The sequence below is a fragment of the Poecilia reticulata genome, unplaced genomic scaffold (assembly GCF_904066995.2).
Source record: "Poecilia reticulata unplaced genomic scaffold, P_reticulata-male-v2 Scaffold_41, whole genome shotgun sequence".
NCBI classification, from domain to species: domain Eukaryota; kingdom Metazoa; phylum Chordata; class Actinopteri; order Cyprinodontiformes; family Poeciliidae; genus Poecilia; species Poecilia reticulata.
The window spans coordinates 97796-115906 of NW_027675139.1; the positions used below are offsets into that span (position 1 = coordinate 97796).

Here is an 18111-nt window from a genome sequence, read left to right on the forward strand (position 1 = left end):
GAATAGTCACATGTTCAAAATGTTACTGCTTAAAAGTTAGCTAGTCTAGTCACAATGATTTAGAATGAGACTGAAACAGCAGCAAAATTAGCCTTTTTATTATTTAAAGTGAGCAACACCTGATCATACTCGACCACTTAACATGTATTTATATTGTATTGTATTATATTATATTATTTAGATATTTAGGAGAACAGCAGAGCTAGAATGATGTTGAAGAAAGCTGATGAAGCTCTGGCGAGGTCTTCATTTAGTTTATTGAAATATGTATTAACTGTTTTTAATTTTTAAATAAACTAAACTATTTTATTATGAGAGGAGCAGGTCAGGGAAGACATAGGAGAGCCAGGTGGAGTTTCAGAGTGTGAAGATATAAAAATTATATTAATTACAATAAAACCAGAAAGGAGAACAGATGAAGACTGATGTCAGGTTGATTTCTTTCAATGTTTCAATTTTTGTTTTCATTATTTCCACACTATAAGGGTAATGGTTAGGAGACGATAAGAAAAGTGCTGGAGGAGAGGTTTAAAAATAAAGTTGTGAACATTTTTGCTACACTGTAAATAGAGTTGAGATGTATAATAATGTACATCTGAAAATGAAGTTGTTTAAATTCTCATTCTGTATGATCATACTTTTTATATTTAGTTCACATTCTGACACTGTACATTACTGTAGTGTCTGTTGTAAATCCATGAATCCCTGCAGGAACATCAGGCTGCAGAGAGTCAGAGGGAGGCAGAGACAGAAACACGTATCCGTAGATATTTTAGTTAAATGTTTGCGGCTGAAAATGACAGGAAAAAAAACATTTTGGTTTTTTGAATCAGTGCTTTTATGGATCATGTTTGGTAAGTTACTGAATGCAGAGCTGGAAAGTGAGACTGAGTTAACAGTGAGGAGCTAAAGGTCTGTTAGACGTGAAAAGTATCATTTTAATTTATTTTGTAGATCAAACTGTTGCACTGATGTAGAGAGATGTTCAAGAAGAACAAAACTTGTTTTTTAGATTTTATTTTTGTTGGTCAAACTGATGTATTGAGTTTAAAATTGTCGAGTCCTATTTTAGCTGTTTTCTACTTTGGTTTTAGAAAGAGGTAGAACCAGTTCAGTTACCAGTCAATTTATATCAATGCATTTTGACCAATAATCAAATGTCTTTTGACCAATAAGATATATCAGAATCCGGTAGCCTGTCTGTGCTACCAGAGTATTTATCTTTCTAGTTGTGAGGAACATTCTAAAGCAGGGTGTCAAACTCCAGTCCTCGAGGGCCGGTGTGTCCTGCAACTTTTAGAAGTGCCTCTGCTGCACCACACCTGAATAGAATAATTAGGTCATTAGCAAGGCTCTGGAGAACTGAGGAGGTAATTAAGCCATTTGATTCAGGTGTTTTGTACCTGTGGCACATCTAAAAACTGCAGGACAGCGGCCCTTCAGGACTGGAGTTTGACACCCCTGTTCTAAAGTGAGTGTTCATCCTGGAATGATGGTCATTAAACTATGCATAACTTTAATCCAATTATTGGATTGTAGAATATTTGTTACTGAAACAAGGGGTCAAATTAGAGTAACGCATTACTGATGTGATGATGGAATAATTGTTTGACATTTCAAATCTTTTTTCACGTTCCTGTCAATCCAAACAAACATGCAGTCAGTTTCTAGAGCAGTGTTTCTCAACCCTGGTCCTCAGCGCCCCCCTGTCCTGCATGTCTTAGGTATTTCCCTTCTGCCACACACCTGAATTGTATCTCTGGGTGATTAACAGGCTTCTGCACCACTTGATGGTCATGCAATCATTTGAATCAGCTGTTCTGGAATAGAGGCACATCTAAAACATGCAGAGCAGGGGCATTGAGGACCAGGGTTGAGAAACACTGTTCTAGAGTTTCTGACTCAGAACCTTTCATCCAGTGAAATGGACCTTACCAAGCTCCGCCCAGAAACGCCCCTCGAAAGTCCCACGTGACTTCATGTCTCACATTAACAGCCTGGCAGAGCTAATAGCTTCTATGGAGGAAGGTGGGAGGTTCCGTCTGAGCAGGTGGAATCTAAGTAGCTGATTGATGGTTAAAAAGTTGAAATCAAGAACTGAAAAAGGAGAAGATGAAGATAAAGAGTTAAGAATACCTCGGACTTCTGGAAGTCGGCGTCGGGGGAATGTTCAAGACTCTATCGGGAAATCCCGAGGACTGGTGAACGAACTTTGGACGAAGACTACGGCGGGTAGACACAGCTGTGCTGTGAGTGGACCAGAGTGGGGAAATGGTGAAAGAGACGGGAGTTCTGAAACATCGAATAGTGAAAGGATGAGTTCAAAAAGAGGAAATTCTTCAGCAACGGCAGGTGGAGAAAAGAAGGGAAGAGTAGTGAAAAGCTGGGATGAGTCTGAAGAGGAAATGGAGAGGTAAGTGAGAGAGTTCAAAGTGATTGTTAGAGTTAATGAGGAGATCAGTCCAGTTAAACTTTCCACGATTCTGAAGAATCAAGTGGGGGATATCACTAATGCAAAAGTACTAAGAGATGGAAACTTAATGGTAAGTTGTAATACAGAGGAACAAAAAGACAGAGCATGTAGGATGAGAGAAATGGGAAAATATAGAGTGTGGTACAAGAAGGAAGTAAATGGAGGAAGGGAGTGATTTGGGGGATCCCAGTGGAGGTGTCAGATGAGGAAATCAAATCTCAAAGGAGGAAAAATAAAAAAATGTAAGAAGGCTTCAGACCTTTAAAAATGGAGAAAAAACCAACAGTGAAAGTATCCTGATAGAGTTTGATGAAGAAAAACTCCCAGAAAAAGTCTATTTAGGATATTTGTCCTACAATGTAAGAGAGTATGTCCCACGACCAATTAGATGTTTTAAATGTCAAATAGTTTTGGATGGATTATAAACGGTGAGATAAGTAAGATGGGAATAAATCATTATTTAATTAGTCCTGTGGTGAGTATTCCCGATACTCCATCTTGGTTAAGTGGAAAACCTGAATTTGATTTAAGCTTATTGGAAAAAGGCAGACAAATAGAAAAAAAAGAGGTGGAAAGGTATAAAAATAAAGAATATGCTGAGTATTTACAAGTATATACAGATGCTTATGAAAAATAAAAGAATAACAGACAGATTGACAGTTTATACAGGTGAGCTAATGGCTATATTAATGCCTCTAGAATAGAGTGAGGAAACGAGAAAAAAGAAATATTGATTTGTTCAGATTCAAGTAGTGCATTAATAAGTATTTTAGAACAGAATTCAGAAACGAGACAAGATATCATATTGAATATTAATTAATTTTTAGAATTAAAAAATATGGGTCCAGGGTTAAGTTAATTTGGATTCCTGCTCATATTGGAATAGTAGGATGAGTTGGCGGATAAATTTGCTAAGAGTGCAACAAAAAGGGATAGTGTTGAGGTAAATATCAAAATAAGCAGAAATGAGGTCAAAAGTATAAGTAAAATATATATTAAAAAGAAATGGCAGGAACTATGGGATAGAGAAGAAAAGGCAAGATTTTATTATAGCATTCAAAAAACAGTAGGGGAATGTAGGGAAGGTAATGGGAATAAAAAGAGGATATTATATCCAGATTAAGGTTTGGGCATACGGGGCTCAATAGTACTCTGAAAATAATTAATAAACACAGTACTGGTTTGTGTAGTTATTGTGGAGAGTCGGAAACGGTGCAGCATATTTTTCTAGAATGTAATAAGTATAGTCTGGAAAGAGAGGTGTTGGAGAGTTAAATAGAAATAAAAATGATTTAGATATTAAAAATTTGCTGCAAAGATCGTCTGGGGATGTAGCATTTGACAGCATTTTTAGTTTTCTTAGGAAGTCCGATATTATGGGAAGATTATAGCGATAGGCCATCTAATCTATACTCCAGTCTGGAAGGTGGCTGTAATGCACCTATAAGTTGTTTGCCAACCGCCATAATACAAGAAGAAGAAGAAGCTTCTATGGCATTTTTCGTTTCGACTGACTCTCTGCAGAGAATTTCTGAGTCGATTAGTGTAGCATTTCTGCCACATGTTCGCAAAATATCAGCCACGACAATGGACAGGGGAACCAACAAGTTCATGTCATCTTTTTTGAACGACATCAAGGTGTTTTAGCCACGCGATGCCTCCAACATTGTGCGTCACAGCTAAATGCTACCGGTCGATGAGGAAAACAGCAGATCCTCACACCCTCAGCATAAATATAGCTGTGGACAAGATCACTGACACCTATTGTTCTTGCAAGGCTGGATAAGTCGGACTTTCATGGTTTTGAGGGTTCGAATGTGCCTAGGACTTTCACACGGTACTCTGTTTTTTTTAATTAATAAATCTGAAACGGTACTTGATTTTAAACTTTAATCTACTTTATTTAAACCAGTAGTTCCCTAGTCTGGTCCTCATGTACCCCTCCACTGCATGTTTTAAGTGTCCTGCTTGCAAACAGCTTACTTAAATGATTAAAAGGCTTCTGCAGCACTTGTTGGGACCCACTGGTTTAGACTGTTATTTCTCTCTTTTTCTTCTGTGGCATGTTGGCCTTTTCCTTTGGTACAAATATGGATTATCCAGTCCGATCAACCAGAAGTTCCAGGAAATTCTTTGAGATAACAAAGAAATGACTGTGTATATATCTGTACCAATTTTTTTTATTTCTTATTTTGTAAGGAGACCCGGTGTGACTACAGAGGTTTTCCTGGATGGGAGGCAGTTGACAGCTTGGCAGAGAACCTTTTGAGCCCCAACAGAACAATAACTGCATTGTCAACAACAGAGGTAGAAAATGTCTTGCAGCTGTATTCTAACCTGCATGCTATGGACAAGCAGCCCCCCAAATACACCTTAAAAAACAAGAAGAGCACGTTACCAGGACCATGGAGGGCTTCCCGGAAACAAAGTGGCTCTGCACCTGGTCAGCAAGCAGCTGAAAGGTAACCTGTCTGATATTTGACACAATGGATAACTTGTTTGCATATTCACTCATGGAAGCCAAATACATTTTTTTTTTCTCAGCGTTGTAAAGTTTTAAGCTTAGGAGATTAATGTGGGTTTGCTGAGCTCATCAAAATGAGAAGTACTTTTCTACTGCACTTCATTGCTGCTCCAATCAAATCAGTGTTGATGAACTTTAGTGTTTTTCTACTATTTCAATGACCCGTTTGTCACACAGACTCTTCATGGCCAGGCTGCCCAGAAACCTGTGACTCAGAGTGTCTGAGTGCATTTGCCTTAAGCTGTTGAAAGAATATCAGCAAGCAAGAAACCGGCCAAAAGACACCAAGGGGAAGGTTTTACCCATCCCGCAGTCTATTGTTCAAACATACTGCCACATTAAACAACTGCTTGAGGACCCCCAGCCCATACAGGACGAGACCAACTTGTTGTTGGTCACCATCAACAATACCACTGTGTGTGCTTGGTAAGAAGTCCTTTATTTTCAACAGATATTGCACTTTAAAGATGGCTTGACTTTGAAAGGAAACAATTTCTGTTTTTATCTTTCAGGCTACATGAGCGGCAGAAGAGAACAGACAGGGACTCTCTTCTCCAAGGTGTGAAACTTCCTCCGAAGGTGTCCGTGGCTGACGCCTCCTTCCCAGAAGCGAGACGGCTCCCCTCCATTCCTGTGGAACACGGACATAAAAGCATGGAGTTTAAGGAACCTGAAAACAGTGAAGGCGAGGCACTGATCAGTCAACGGGTTGGTGGAAAAGCTGGCTTCACACAGCATTATCCTCCATCATACCAGGAAGGACACTTTTCACAGGCCCCAGTTCCTGCCAGCTTCTTGTATCCACAGACTGATCAGCCACCATCATCTGCTTGGTCCCACTGTGAGCAGAACCAGGTGCCACAAGCGCCATCCACTTCTTTGGGTTTCTGCTACGGTCCACCAGCTCCAGTTTTGACCTCATTTGGACAAGGACAATTCCTACCCAAATAACAGTCAAAAACAAAACGTTAATTATGTAAATATTAAATATTTAGCACAGATAGGATTTAAATATAATTACTAGATCATGTCAAATCATTTTTCACGTTCCTGTCGATCCAAACAAACATGCAGTCAGTTTCTAGAGTTTCTGACTCAGAACCTTTCATTCAGTGTAATGTACCTCAAGTGCTTCGATGTCCCAGGTGGTCAGCAACGGCACAGTAGGGCTAGAGGTACGGAGGACCGCCAGGCGCATGATGGTTACGTGCCTCTTAACGCTTTGACGAACATCGCTTAGCAGCAATGTGGGCAACTCCGAATGGAACTTGGAGGAGAGGTGGACGTCAAGGCGGGATGCGGCATAGCTGCACCACTCTACGGGACAGGGCTGTCCCCTGATGTTAACGCGCCCTGACCCGTAGTTGACCAAGTTCTCCACACCATGAGCCGTTTTTAGATGCCAAGCCAGTTTTGTTGTTCGGTGATGGCAGATGGGGCATCTATATGGAGACATTCTTGAAAAAGAATTTGATCAATCAATGACAAATGAAATCAATTTTTAATTGACAGAATTGTTTAATGTAGCCATTCTTTTACAGCAGCTGGATCAGGTTCTATTATCCCCTGTGCAGATATACTTCAAATACTTCACAGAAGTCTGAAAGAATTTGCATTTAGAAGGGGACAGTTTGAGACGAAAATTAGCAATGCGTTGGAGGACCCTCATTAACCCTTTTTGTGAGTATATTTGTGGTGCTGCGACTCTGTTCTGCTGTCTGTGTCTGAGGAACTCCTGTCTCCCACCCCTCTACGGGACAGGGCTGTCCCCTGATGTTAACGCGCCCTGACCCGTAGTTGACGAGAATCCGCCTCTCCTCCAAGTTCTCAACACCATGAGCCGTTTTCAGATGGCGAGCCAGTTTTGATGCAAGGTGTTTGCAGATGGGGCATCTTGGAGAATTAAGTTTTGAATGAAAAGTAGTTTGAACATGAATATTGTATAGTATCAAAAGAAAATCTACAAAACAATTACCACTTTGCATTAAAATCCAAACAGTCAAAAACATAACGTTAATTATGTAAATATTAAATATTTAGCACAGATAGGATTTAAATATAATTACTAGATCATGTCAAATCTTTTTTCACGTTCCTGTCGATCCAAACAAACATGCAGTCAGTTTCTAGAGTTTCTGACTCAGAACCTTTCATTCAGTGTAATGTAGCTCAAGTGCTTCGATGTCCCAGGTGGTCATCAACGGCACAGCAGGAGTCGCGGCACGGAGGACCGCCAGGCGCATGATGGTTACGTGCCTCTTAATTTCTTCACGAACATCGCTAAGCAGCGCACTGGGCAACTCGGAGTGGAACTTGGAGGAGAGGTGGATGTCAAGTCGGGATGCGGCATAGCTGCACCCCTCTACAGGACAGGGCTGTCCCCTGATGTTAACGCGCCCTGACCCAAGTTCCCAACACCATGCTCCATCCTTAGATGCCCAGCCAGTTTTGTTGTTCGGTGATGGCAGATGGGGCATCTATATGGAGACATTCTTGAAAAAGAATTTGATCAATCAATGACAAATGAAATCAATTTTTAATTGACAGAATTGTTTAATGTAGCCATTCTTGTACAGCAGCTGGATCAGGTTCTATTATCCCCTGTGCAGATATACTTCAAATACTTCACAGAAGTCTGAAAGAATTTGCATTTAGAAGGGGACAGTTTGAGACCAAAATTAGCAATGCGTTGGAGGACCCTCATTAACCTCACCTCATGTTCTTCAACCGAGCTTGAAAAATCATCTAAGAAGGCAACAACCTCCAACAATTTTTAATTGTTAACAAACATACGGTAAGTATTTGTTAAGCATAACAGTTATGTGTCACATCCAGGGTAGCTTGCTACCAAGTGAGCAGCTGGCGGGCTACCCTGGATGTGCTAACCAGTCCACTTGGTAGCAAGCTATCGTGGAGCAAACAGGTGTTTCCACAGTTACAAATTCGAAGGTTTTCTGCTTTCAAAGTTACATTAACTCACCCATTGAATGGTTGAGGAAGGGGAAGAGTGAGGCCGATCCCAGAGTCGTGAGTTCGATCCTACCAGTCGCCATACTATGTTTTAGTGAAAAGATTTCGCACAATCAATGTTTAAGTGTTATGAAGTAATGACTGTTTGTTTTTTTGTATCTTGAAAACATTTTAAATGCTTTTTTGTACAGATGGTGTAGTACTGTAAAGTAAAACACAACACTTTGTAATAAAAGGCTTTCGTTTTAAAACTGATGAATTCCTTAATTTTTTTTTATTCTACCAATATAGTCAAATTGATGTTAAATTATACTGTATGCTATATACAGTATATTTTAATGTCCGTAATCATACCCAGTGCTTATTTTCATTTTTCACAGCTAAACAATGACTGAAACTAAAATATTCTTTCAAGTGTCTTTCCTTAAGTACTTTTTGAGTGAAGTGAATAATATTTTTTTCTAGTGTATGCTTAAAATTATTACCAATAATTCAGAATTGGAAGCAGCTAACATTTACTCACAGTAAAAGACCATAGACCTCATCGATTTCAAAGAACCAAATATTTATTCATCAACAATTAAGACGGTGAATTAAACATTTTGTTGGTCCAAAAACATTGTAGCATTTGGATGCAACACATTTCCATTGAAGTCTCCCATTTCTTTCTTAAACCAAGAAATGTGTGGTTTGCTGAAGGACTTGAAACCTTTTACACTATGGTTTGTTGAATTACTTGGTGTACACAATGACATCAATCAACCTAAAACAAAATAAATATCACTCTGTGAACTAAATAAAAACTATATGAAACAGTTTGTGAAGTTATTTAAAGTAAAGAAAACATTTATTTTTTTCTTTTTAATTTGTTCCAGTCACTGCTGGAACAAATTCAGCTCACTGGGAGGTGAAAGTGAGACTTTCATTAGAGGGACAGTAAATTTGCCCCCTATATTGGCTGTGTCCTGTTTCAGCTATTCTAAACTGCCCGCATTTTTTGCATGTGTTGTGCAAAACTTTGTGCGTCAGTTTTCGAGGTTCTCTACCAGGTTGAGCAGGGGCCACAGCAGAGTCCAGAGCAGGGGCCACAGCAGAGTCCAGAGCAGGGGCCACAGCATAAGCATGTGGAGGAGGGGTGGAGAGGCTCCACAAACTCTGTTGCTGTTGGGTAGTGAGGATAACGGATCCCTGTGGTGCCACTGGAGTAATTGCCACTAGCTGAGGCCTTTTGGGTGGGGCAGGGAGAAGCTGCTGCTGTCCTGATGGATTTGTCCCATCAGTGAATTGTAGCTTTTTTTTATTTTGACTGCCCCACAGTGTTGGATGGTAGCCTGTACGAATGCAGTGGCCCTGAATGTGGTACGCCGTAATGCGGACGTATATTTGCAGGCAGAAGTGGGTCAGCAGCAACAGAAAAGCGGCTGGGAAGGTTTAACCCTTGAAGTACCACAGCGGTTTCTTGCCTTTTGACCCTTCTGTTATGCCACTGAACCAGGGTGGTGTAGCTCACATCCACTAGCTGCAAGTTTGTCTGCCCCATCACGGCTACATTTGCCAGAACGAGCTGCCTGATCTTCCTTTACTCTTGAAGGATTAAATCCCACCTGGAGACTGTGCCTGCCCCTCTTTTCTTTGGACTACGACGGATATTGCACAGCCGGACAAAGATGGTCTCCACCAGGCGGCAGCAGTCTGGCCATTGGGCAGATGGGGCTGGAGTGGTTAAAGCATGCCTCTTCACACTCTCAACCCCAGGAGTAAATTCCTGCCTCTTCTTGGGGGACCAAAACCTCCCAATGTTCAATTTCTCTTGATGCCTTGCAGGTACACCGACCTCATCTAAACCCTGAGAAAACAACAAAAAATGTTGAAGTTATTTTTTATTTTTCTTCAATTCTACAGCTTACTAAGAATGCCCACCTCTGACATAGGCACAGCAATGCCAGGCTGGGTGGAGGATTCGAGCTGTGATGTAGCAGAGAAAAGGGTCTCATCGTCTAGCTCCGATACTAGAAAGTCCCAAGCTTCCTCGTCCACAAAGCCTTCATCTTCCTCCGCTACATTTGCCTCCACACCTTCCAGCAGAACATCTGTCTGTTCTGAGTTTCAGTGGCTTTCCTGTTTGACTTAGAAGGTAGTCAACGCCCAGTAGCTCACCTATGGAAAATCACAAACACATTGATAGTAAAACAGTCCAAAACATGTTACATATTAGTGATTTTTTTTAATACTATAGTTTATCTAAAACCGTTTTTCCTTCACATATTTCATTTTGTAATACCTGTGTACTTTGAAGGAGGCTTAAATTGTGGGACTTACCCTCGTCCCAGCACCTTCAAGCTGTTCTGATTTATGGACCGAGTCATGTCTCCAGCATATGTCAGAAGAGACGATGGTTTATTGGTCACAGCTGCAGAACCCCGGTCCTGATTCCATCTATTCCAGCCTGGAGGCAGCTGGCTGGGTCCAAACAAACATGCAGTCAGTTTCTAGAGTTTCTGACTCGGAACCTTTCATTCAGTGTAATGGACCTTACCAAGCTTAAGGTCCATTGAACACAAAGGTCTCGAGGAGAAGCTCAAGGGTCCCGGGCCGGTCACCTCCTGATCCAGGGCTTCCCGGTCCCAGGTCGTCACCAAAGGAACATGAGGGTTCGATGCCCGTAGCACTGCCAACCGCCTAAGGGTCACCTCCCTGTCCCCTTATGTTTACTCGCCCTGTCCCGTAGTTGACTAGAATCCGCCTCTCCTCCAAGTTCCCAAGTTTATTTATTACAAGTTACTGGACTGAAACACATCCAACTTTGTTTCAACACTTTGTCATAGTTTTCCTGGAAAACCCACAATGAGAAAAGAAAAACAAAACATTTAGGTCATAAGGAATCCTTTCAGGGTCCTTGGTAAAAAAATTAAATAAAATTAAAAGAAGCTGGACAGCAAAAAAAAAAAAAAAATCTTCATATAGAGCTCTATATTTGTGTGCAGAGACTAGCACGTCTCTGCTCCGCAGCAGCTCTGAAACTCTAAAGCCCGGGAGTTTCCCTAGTAACTGCAGTCGGAATGCTGCCGTAAAGTGATGTCGTACCTTGCTCTTAAAGGGACACTACCCATAAAGTAAAAACAATACAGAAAAGCAAATAACACAGAACAAACAAATAAAATACAGCTTGCTTCCCCCCCCCGGACATTCCCGCTACCCGGCCGGACCCCTCCTCATCGCTGGTGCCCCTGTTAAGGCGGACATTCGGAAGCACCCCAGAATTATTCCGGATAATTGATGCAGCTGATGCAAAGAGGTTTGTTTATATTGCCATTTATTGCAGTGGAAATAATGATGATAATAATAATAATAATAATAATAATAATAATAATAATAATAATAATAGTGACAATAATAATAATAACAGCAACAACTAAACAAAAATAAATTGTTCAAAAGAAACAAAGAAGGAAAAAACAAATAAACCAATCAAAGAAATAATAATCAGTGATACTTCAAAACCAATTGTAGTTCAAAAGGAGTCCAAGAGCAAAGGGAGAATAGTCTTGTTCAGTAATAGTTGAGTTGGAGATTTCAGATTGTTTTATTAACAACCGACGCCACAACCAACAGTGAGCAGCAGAATAGTGGAAACCCAGAAATACACATGAGGATCCCAGAGGTTAAAGGGAAGGTGGGTTACACAAGCAACGGGTCATTTTTTTTCTCCATCCCCCCAGCACGGACGGACGGCTTCTATAGTTTGGTGATTTTCTGACGTGGAGAGGAAGCTGCTGGTGGTGATGATGCTCCTCGCTGCTCCAAATCGCTTGCTATCAGCTGCTAGCGGCGCTATGAGCAAAGGTGACCCACTTGTGGCTCCAGTAGTCTTGTCTTTTAAGCTGCCCCACAATGGCAGTTGATGGCAGCCAGCCACTTGGTTTAAGGTGCCCCGCATCGCAATGGATTGCAGCCACGTGTTTGAAGGTCCCTAGCTTGCAGTGGATTGCAGCAGCCACGCATTCTTCGTGTTCGGGGGGGGGGGTCTTCCCAATAATACCAGGGTTGCGTCGGCGAAGCTACCCGCATCCTCCGCTAAACCACAGCATCCACTGTGTGGTCGTGTACCGCAAAAAGCAGCGTTGGTACTGCTACTGCTCTTGGCATGTGCGTGCCGCAAAAAGCACCACGGGTACTTCTTCAGCGTGTGGGTGTGGAATTGAGCCGCAACAGGAAAAAATAAATAAATAAATAAATAAAAATGAAAGCGCTATCGTTTTTCACCACTGTGCTCCGGTAGCGCAGTGGTTCAAGGTGCCAGACTCGCAGTGAATGTCAGCCAAGATGCTGGGGGGGTTGGGGGAGGAAGGTTTGAAATCCCGTGCTGGAACTGGAACTGGCACTCACCCCCGCACATCTCCGAAACTACTCTGGTAAACTACAGGGTCCATTCCATGTGTTTCACAAGCACCCACCACCACCACTACTGGTACTTCTTCAGCTTCAGCTGGTGTTCCATTGAAAAAAATAAATAAATACAGCAAAAACAGTACATAAAACCATCTCCGCTACTCTGCTTTCTGTTCATCTTCTTGAACTGCTAAACTAAACAGCGTGAAGCAAAAAGCAACGTTGGCACTGCGGTTTGTGTTGCGTTCTACCAACACGGCCAATTCCTCATCCCGTAACTGACCCGTGCATCGCAAAAAGCGACGTTGGCACTTCTTCCCTCCTGTTGCGGTCTCAAATGCAGTGGGCACGCTCTGCTTTGGATGTTTTGCGATGCAGTTGGTCCTGATCGGGTCGGGCATCGCATTGTTGTGATCACAAGAGTAATCGAGTCACTTCTATCGTCTTTTTTTAGTTGTTTTTTTATTGGGTTTAGGTTACTCAGGTTACTCCATATGTCTGGTGCCCCTGGTAAGGCAGCCATCGGGAGGCAGCCGCACCCCCCAGCACTGACTCCTGCCATTGTCCAGCAGCGAGTCCTTCTTGCAAATGCCGGACGTTTCCCCAGCAACCTCAGGTCATCCCTAATGTCTGGTGAGGCACGTGGCACCAATCCACCGAAGGCCATAATGGCTCCTCCGCTCTTCGGAGGTCGACGTGCGGACGCGTCACGTTCGAGGGCGGGGGGTAAAAATCCCCCCCTCCCCCAAAGCCATAATGGCTCCTCCACTCTTTGGAGGTCGACGTACGCAGGGCCAAAACATCCCCCATGGTTGGCCTCTCACACACACCCCCACCCACCCGCATCAGTTCACCCCACAAACACACCCTTTGGAAAATAACCAAAGGTTTCCATATGGCTAAACATGCTCCCTCACGGCCCCAGGACCCTCCCCTAACGACCCCGTAGAACCCCACGAGCCCACCGAGCCCAAATCCCCACTTGACGGGACCCGGGAAACACCATGACACCTCATGGCCGAAATAAACCCCAATGGCTGAACCCAAAACCTCCGCGCAGCCCCACGCCGAAATCCAGATTGTCAGAAAGTAAGAGCTCCACTGATTATAGATCTAGATAATTCAGTTACCTTACTTCAAAGTGGGAAATAATATGTTCGAAAAGGAGTAATCACATTTCAGCTTTGGTTTAAATCCAGACAGCATTTATTACGAGACTTTTCATTTAGTTTGACATGTTTTATTTTCTTTTGATTTTTATTAATATTGTTGTTTTTATTTTCTAATAACAAAACTAACTAAATATCTAACTAACTAACTAACTAACTAACTAACTAACTAACTGCTGCTTTCGAAACACATGCTTGTCTTGGTAGAAAGGCACAAATTGGACATGATGAAACGTTTAAAGTGGATATGATTGATTATGTAAAAACAAACTGATTGGACAACAACTGGCTCACAGCACTTTGTGCCTTAAATTTTGATTGAATTGATGCATAAATTCAAGTCCAACAGAACATTTGATTTGAAACGTAATGACATCTTACAGTACTGCACAATATTTGTCTACATTTTTTTCTCCTCTGCCACAAAAGAAAAATCTGATCAATTTTTCTTTTGTCAGTTCAGAATAAACATTGACACGGCCTTTTAGGAAAGCAATCCAAATTCTGATCTGAACTCTTTAAAATAATAAAACTTTTGGCCTTTGCAGTACAGTTTCAGTTGGACATTTTAGAAATATGTACAGAAAAAGAATCTCTGAAAAAATATTTCTGAGAACAATAGAAATGTTGTTGTCAGAAATGTTTGTTTTCTATTTACATAAGAAAACAAAAAGGGGGAAAAAGATAAACATAAAACATTTCTGATAAAACTTTACATTTAAAACATCTGATAGTCTACTTTCAATTCCAGATAGATGATTTGGAAAACTTGTGAAATCCTGTAAAATTTTAGTTTTGGAGAAAAGTAAATGCAAAATCGCTTTCAAATATTTAAATTATGTCAACAGGGGGTGGAGAAGAAATAGACTCTAATTACTATTCGGTTTAAAGATATGGTTAATTATGAATGTATTCATTTAATATTGTTATATTGTGAGTTCATTTAATGAGCTCTTATACTGGGCCTTCCTGCATGACTGAAATACAGAGTTATAGAGAAGCTCTTACTAAATTAACAATTGGTTATATAAAATTGAATAGCTTCAATCAATATCTATGCCATGTTTATTTTCAGACTGATGAGTTTCCTGCATCACCTCTAATTTTAATTGTATAAAGTTACAGTTGGATGTAATTGTTATCATTGAGAACATTTTGGTTAAAAGTACTTTAAATTCTACGGAGCCCCAAAGGGGACATGGAGAAAAATTCAGACAAAATGTGAACAATTTTTTAATTCTAAAAAGAAAACAATACATTAATAAAACACTCAGCAGTTTTGAAAAATATCAGGATAATGGTAATATTTTCATTAATGGAATAAATAATATTTGATTACAGTTTTCTTTTTGACGTGAATTATTATTAAGGAAATTTAACTGGTTGTCTTAAAGTGTGGCAATATCACAAGGATGCTTTTGTGTAAAATTGTACAATATTGAATTCATTATTTTACATATGCATTTGAATAACCAATAGATGAAAAGTGTCTGAAGCTGGAAATAATACATTTTGTCAAAATGTTTAGTAATTTCTTGGAGTTTCATTTTTGAAAGGAGTTGGTTCCACAACCGGTTAATTCTGAAACATCTGAGGGTGAATCATCTTAATGCATTTCTATTTTATCTTTGGAGCTCAGGGTCTGAGGCAGTGGACGTTATCTGAGCCGCTCCAGTGACCCTGAGCCTGGCTGAAACAAAAGAAACAAACAAAAAAAGAGGCAACTCTTCATCTACATCACCAGCTACAGAAAAGACAGTTAATTTTGTTAAGGAAGAATTTTTATATTACTGGTAAATTTAGCAAAACTCTGGCTCTGATACTTCCTTTTGATCCCGGGTTCTCTCGCGTGGCCACGTGTGGGGACAAAAACACAACAATGCGTGTTGACGTCACAGAATTACAGGATTTAATCCAATCAGAAGAAAATATAAGATAGTACAGGAAACTAAAGAAAGACAGATACAAACAGTGTTACCTGAGACAAGAAGACAAAGAAATATCAAGGACGTCCTTGGAGAAAGAGCTGGTGCAGAAGTAAAATGAATCAGCTTTTTTCTGAATTGTTTCCCTTGTGCACAAACTTTTATACCTGTAGGTGTGTTTTCCTCTTTAATGTATTCAAATAAGGCGTATCTCTACTTGACCAATTGGAAGGCATCTCTGGCCCTTTTAAATTTAGAAAAAGTCCCGCAGTTTGTTGACAAGATCAAACACCTTTTGTTAAATAAGGTAGAAGCAGACTCTCCGAATTCATGGTGGTTTATGGCTTTCACAGATCAGTGTGAAAAGCTAGAACTTCCTACTGATTGTTTCCCAGACAGACAAAGAGCAGATCAGAGATCTTGGCAAACAATCTGCTTTAACTACAGTAAAATATATCAATAGGTCAGAATATGTTATAAATTTTAAAACTATAATTATGGTATTTCAATCAAGTCATAATAAATTCTAAAACTAACTTATTTTAAATTTATTTTCTTAACAGTATCTGGCCTCCTGTGGCTCTACAGCCATCTGGGCCAAGAGAAACAGATGCAGGAACCTCACAGGTAGCTGTGAAATTCTGGTTTCTCTTCTGCTCTGCCAGGAACAAACCTTTAATACTGTACTTTTAATTCAATGAAAAGTTCTCCAAAAACCCAATTTGTTCTTCTGCACTCAGCATCTCCAAAGTTTAGTCCTGATATCAAACCAAAAGAAATAGACAATATTAACAGAAAATAATGAAGTACAATTCCTGTTTCTAATTAGGAATTAGAAACAAATAAGAATTAAGACATTCATTCACCATAAACCTAAGTATTTTCTAATACTAAACAAAACATTTTCATGTGATTCTAATATACTCAGAAATAATACAATTTCAAATACATTCATCATTGACTAAATTAATTCTAAAACAAAATAGAATTTTCAGTCAAAACATATTATTAATAACTAAGAAAAATGTCTTACAAATTAACTGTTAGTGATTTAAAACATTTTATGTTCAGTTTTTTCACCATGTCAGATGTTAGTTTTGGAAGAATTCTCATCCTGGTTACGTGAACCGACCAAAGTTCCCTTTCTCAGAGTAATTCAAGTGATACTGTCCTCCACCTTCCTGCATATGTTGATTTATGACCTCCTGTCTTTAATGATAAGACCCCAGGGGTCTGAGCCGAAATTCTCCTGCAGATTCTCTATTCTCCTTTGTACTTTAAATACTTCGGGTTTTAAATCACTCACACAAACCTGTTCAAACTTAAGAAATTTGTTCTAAAAGGTTTAAACTGTGTTAAACACTCAAAATAATAATTTTTCTCAACAATTTATAATTATGTGAGCAAAAGGTGGCATACACTTTGATTTTCTTAATTTACTTTGTGTTTTACTCTAGCAGTGCTGCTTCCTGTGGTCTGACGGGGACCACGGGGGCCGGGTTTTGCGGGTTCAGGGCCGTGCGAGGAGGTGAGGAGAAAGGCCTCTGCTGTTCTTAGCTGTGCTGACTTGGACATTTGCACTTTCTACACCTATGAATTGTACCATTTTCTCCTGGACTGCTGTTTGAGGGCAAAGACCTATTGGTCGATTCCTACAGCTTCTACAGAGGTCAGTGAGGTTGGATTTTTCCTGTTGTCACATGAGGACGGATTGCAGCTTACAGGATCTCGCATTGGATGTTTGACTGTGATCTCTGAGGACACACCTGGCTACAGGACGAGACCCAGGCGTGATTTGTGAGGGTCTCCTATGGCAGAAAAGACCATCGGATTCTGCCCGACGTGATACGGAGGTTTGAAAACAATGACATGCTGTATCTCTCCGTCTCTCCCTCGCTCTCTCAAGGAGGGCCACACACTTTGTCCAGATTTTTCTGCACAGCAGGACTGAATGCTGCCCTGAACAGCTTCTGATGGGGCAAATGGAGCATCACATGTAAAGTCATCCTGAGACTCAGAGGCGGTCCTGCTTGCCTGTTGCCCTGGTTGGTCCTGGTTCTACGCCTCTGGTCATGTGACCTGGGCTCCGGGGCCTCTGGGGTTCCACTCAGTCTACAGGTTGGAGACAAAATGGCTGCCAACAAAACTTGGTAGTTTTTAAAGGTTTTTCTTGAATTTTTGATGCCACTTTTTCTCACCTTTGTTTAATTTACAGCACATTCATGGTCTCCTGTCTTTGCACTCTGACCTCTGCTGTTTGACCCCCAGGATAAGTTTAACGGTACAAGTGAAGGCTCGATGCAGCAGGGTGTTAGAACCCTCTGCAGGTTACAGAAATATTTTGTTTGCCTGAATGATTATAACTGATTGTCCAACATCTGGCTAATGTGTTTTTCTCCTCCAGCATGACAACGATTGAAAAAGGATAAAAGTACGGTAAAAATTGTTAATTTCCTGATTTACAAAAGCACAACCAGCCACACTTCAAATACAAAAAAGGATCGTCTAAAATCTATTTGGCTCAAATTACAGTGGCTACAAATATGAGGACTAGTATCTCAAGTTTTGATTTAAGTTTATTTGAATCCATTTCAAATCTTAGGAAAAATACTCTTCAGAAAATTACTGAACCAAATGATGGGTTTACTGCACATATTGTCA

General features: G+C 40.5%; 2 long non-coding RNA genes across 2 annotated transcripts; one reads left to right on the forward strand and one right to left on the reverse strand.

The window, feature by feature from the left end:
• The first annotated feature begins 1063 nt into the window (after positions 1–1063).
• On the forward strand, positions 1064–8222 carry LOC145550405 (uncharacterized). Its single transcript, XR_014086308.1, has 4 exons — positions 1064–2413; positions 4673–4935; positions 5175–5423; positions 5510–8222. It is a non-coding gene; the product is annotated as an uncharacterized LOC145550405 (long non-coding RNA).
• A 1611-nt stretch (positions 8223–9833) lies between these two features.
• LOC145550406 (uncharacterized) lies at positions 9834–10651 on the reverse strand. The gene is made up of 3 exons (XR_014086309.1): positions 10504–10651; positions 10287–10427; positions 9834–10124 (listed from the first exon to the last, which is right to left on the reverse strand). It is a non-coding gene; the product is annotated as an uncharacterized LOC145550406 (long non-coding RNA).
• Positions 10652–18111: the final 7460 nt, after the last annotated feature.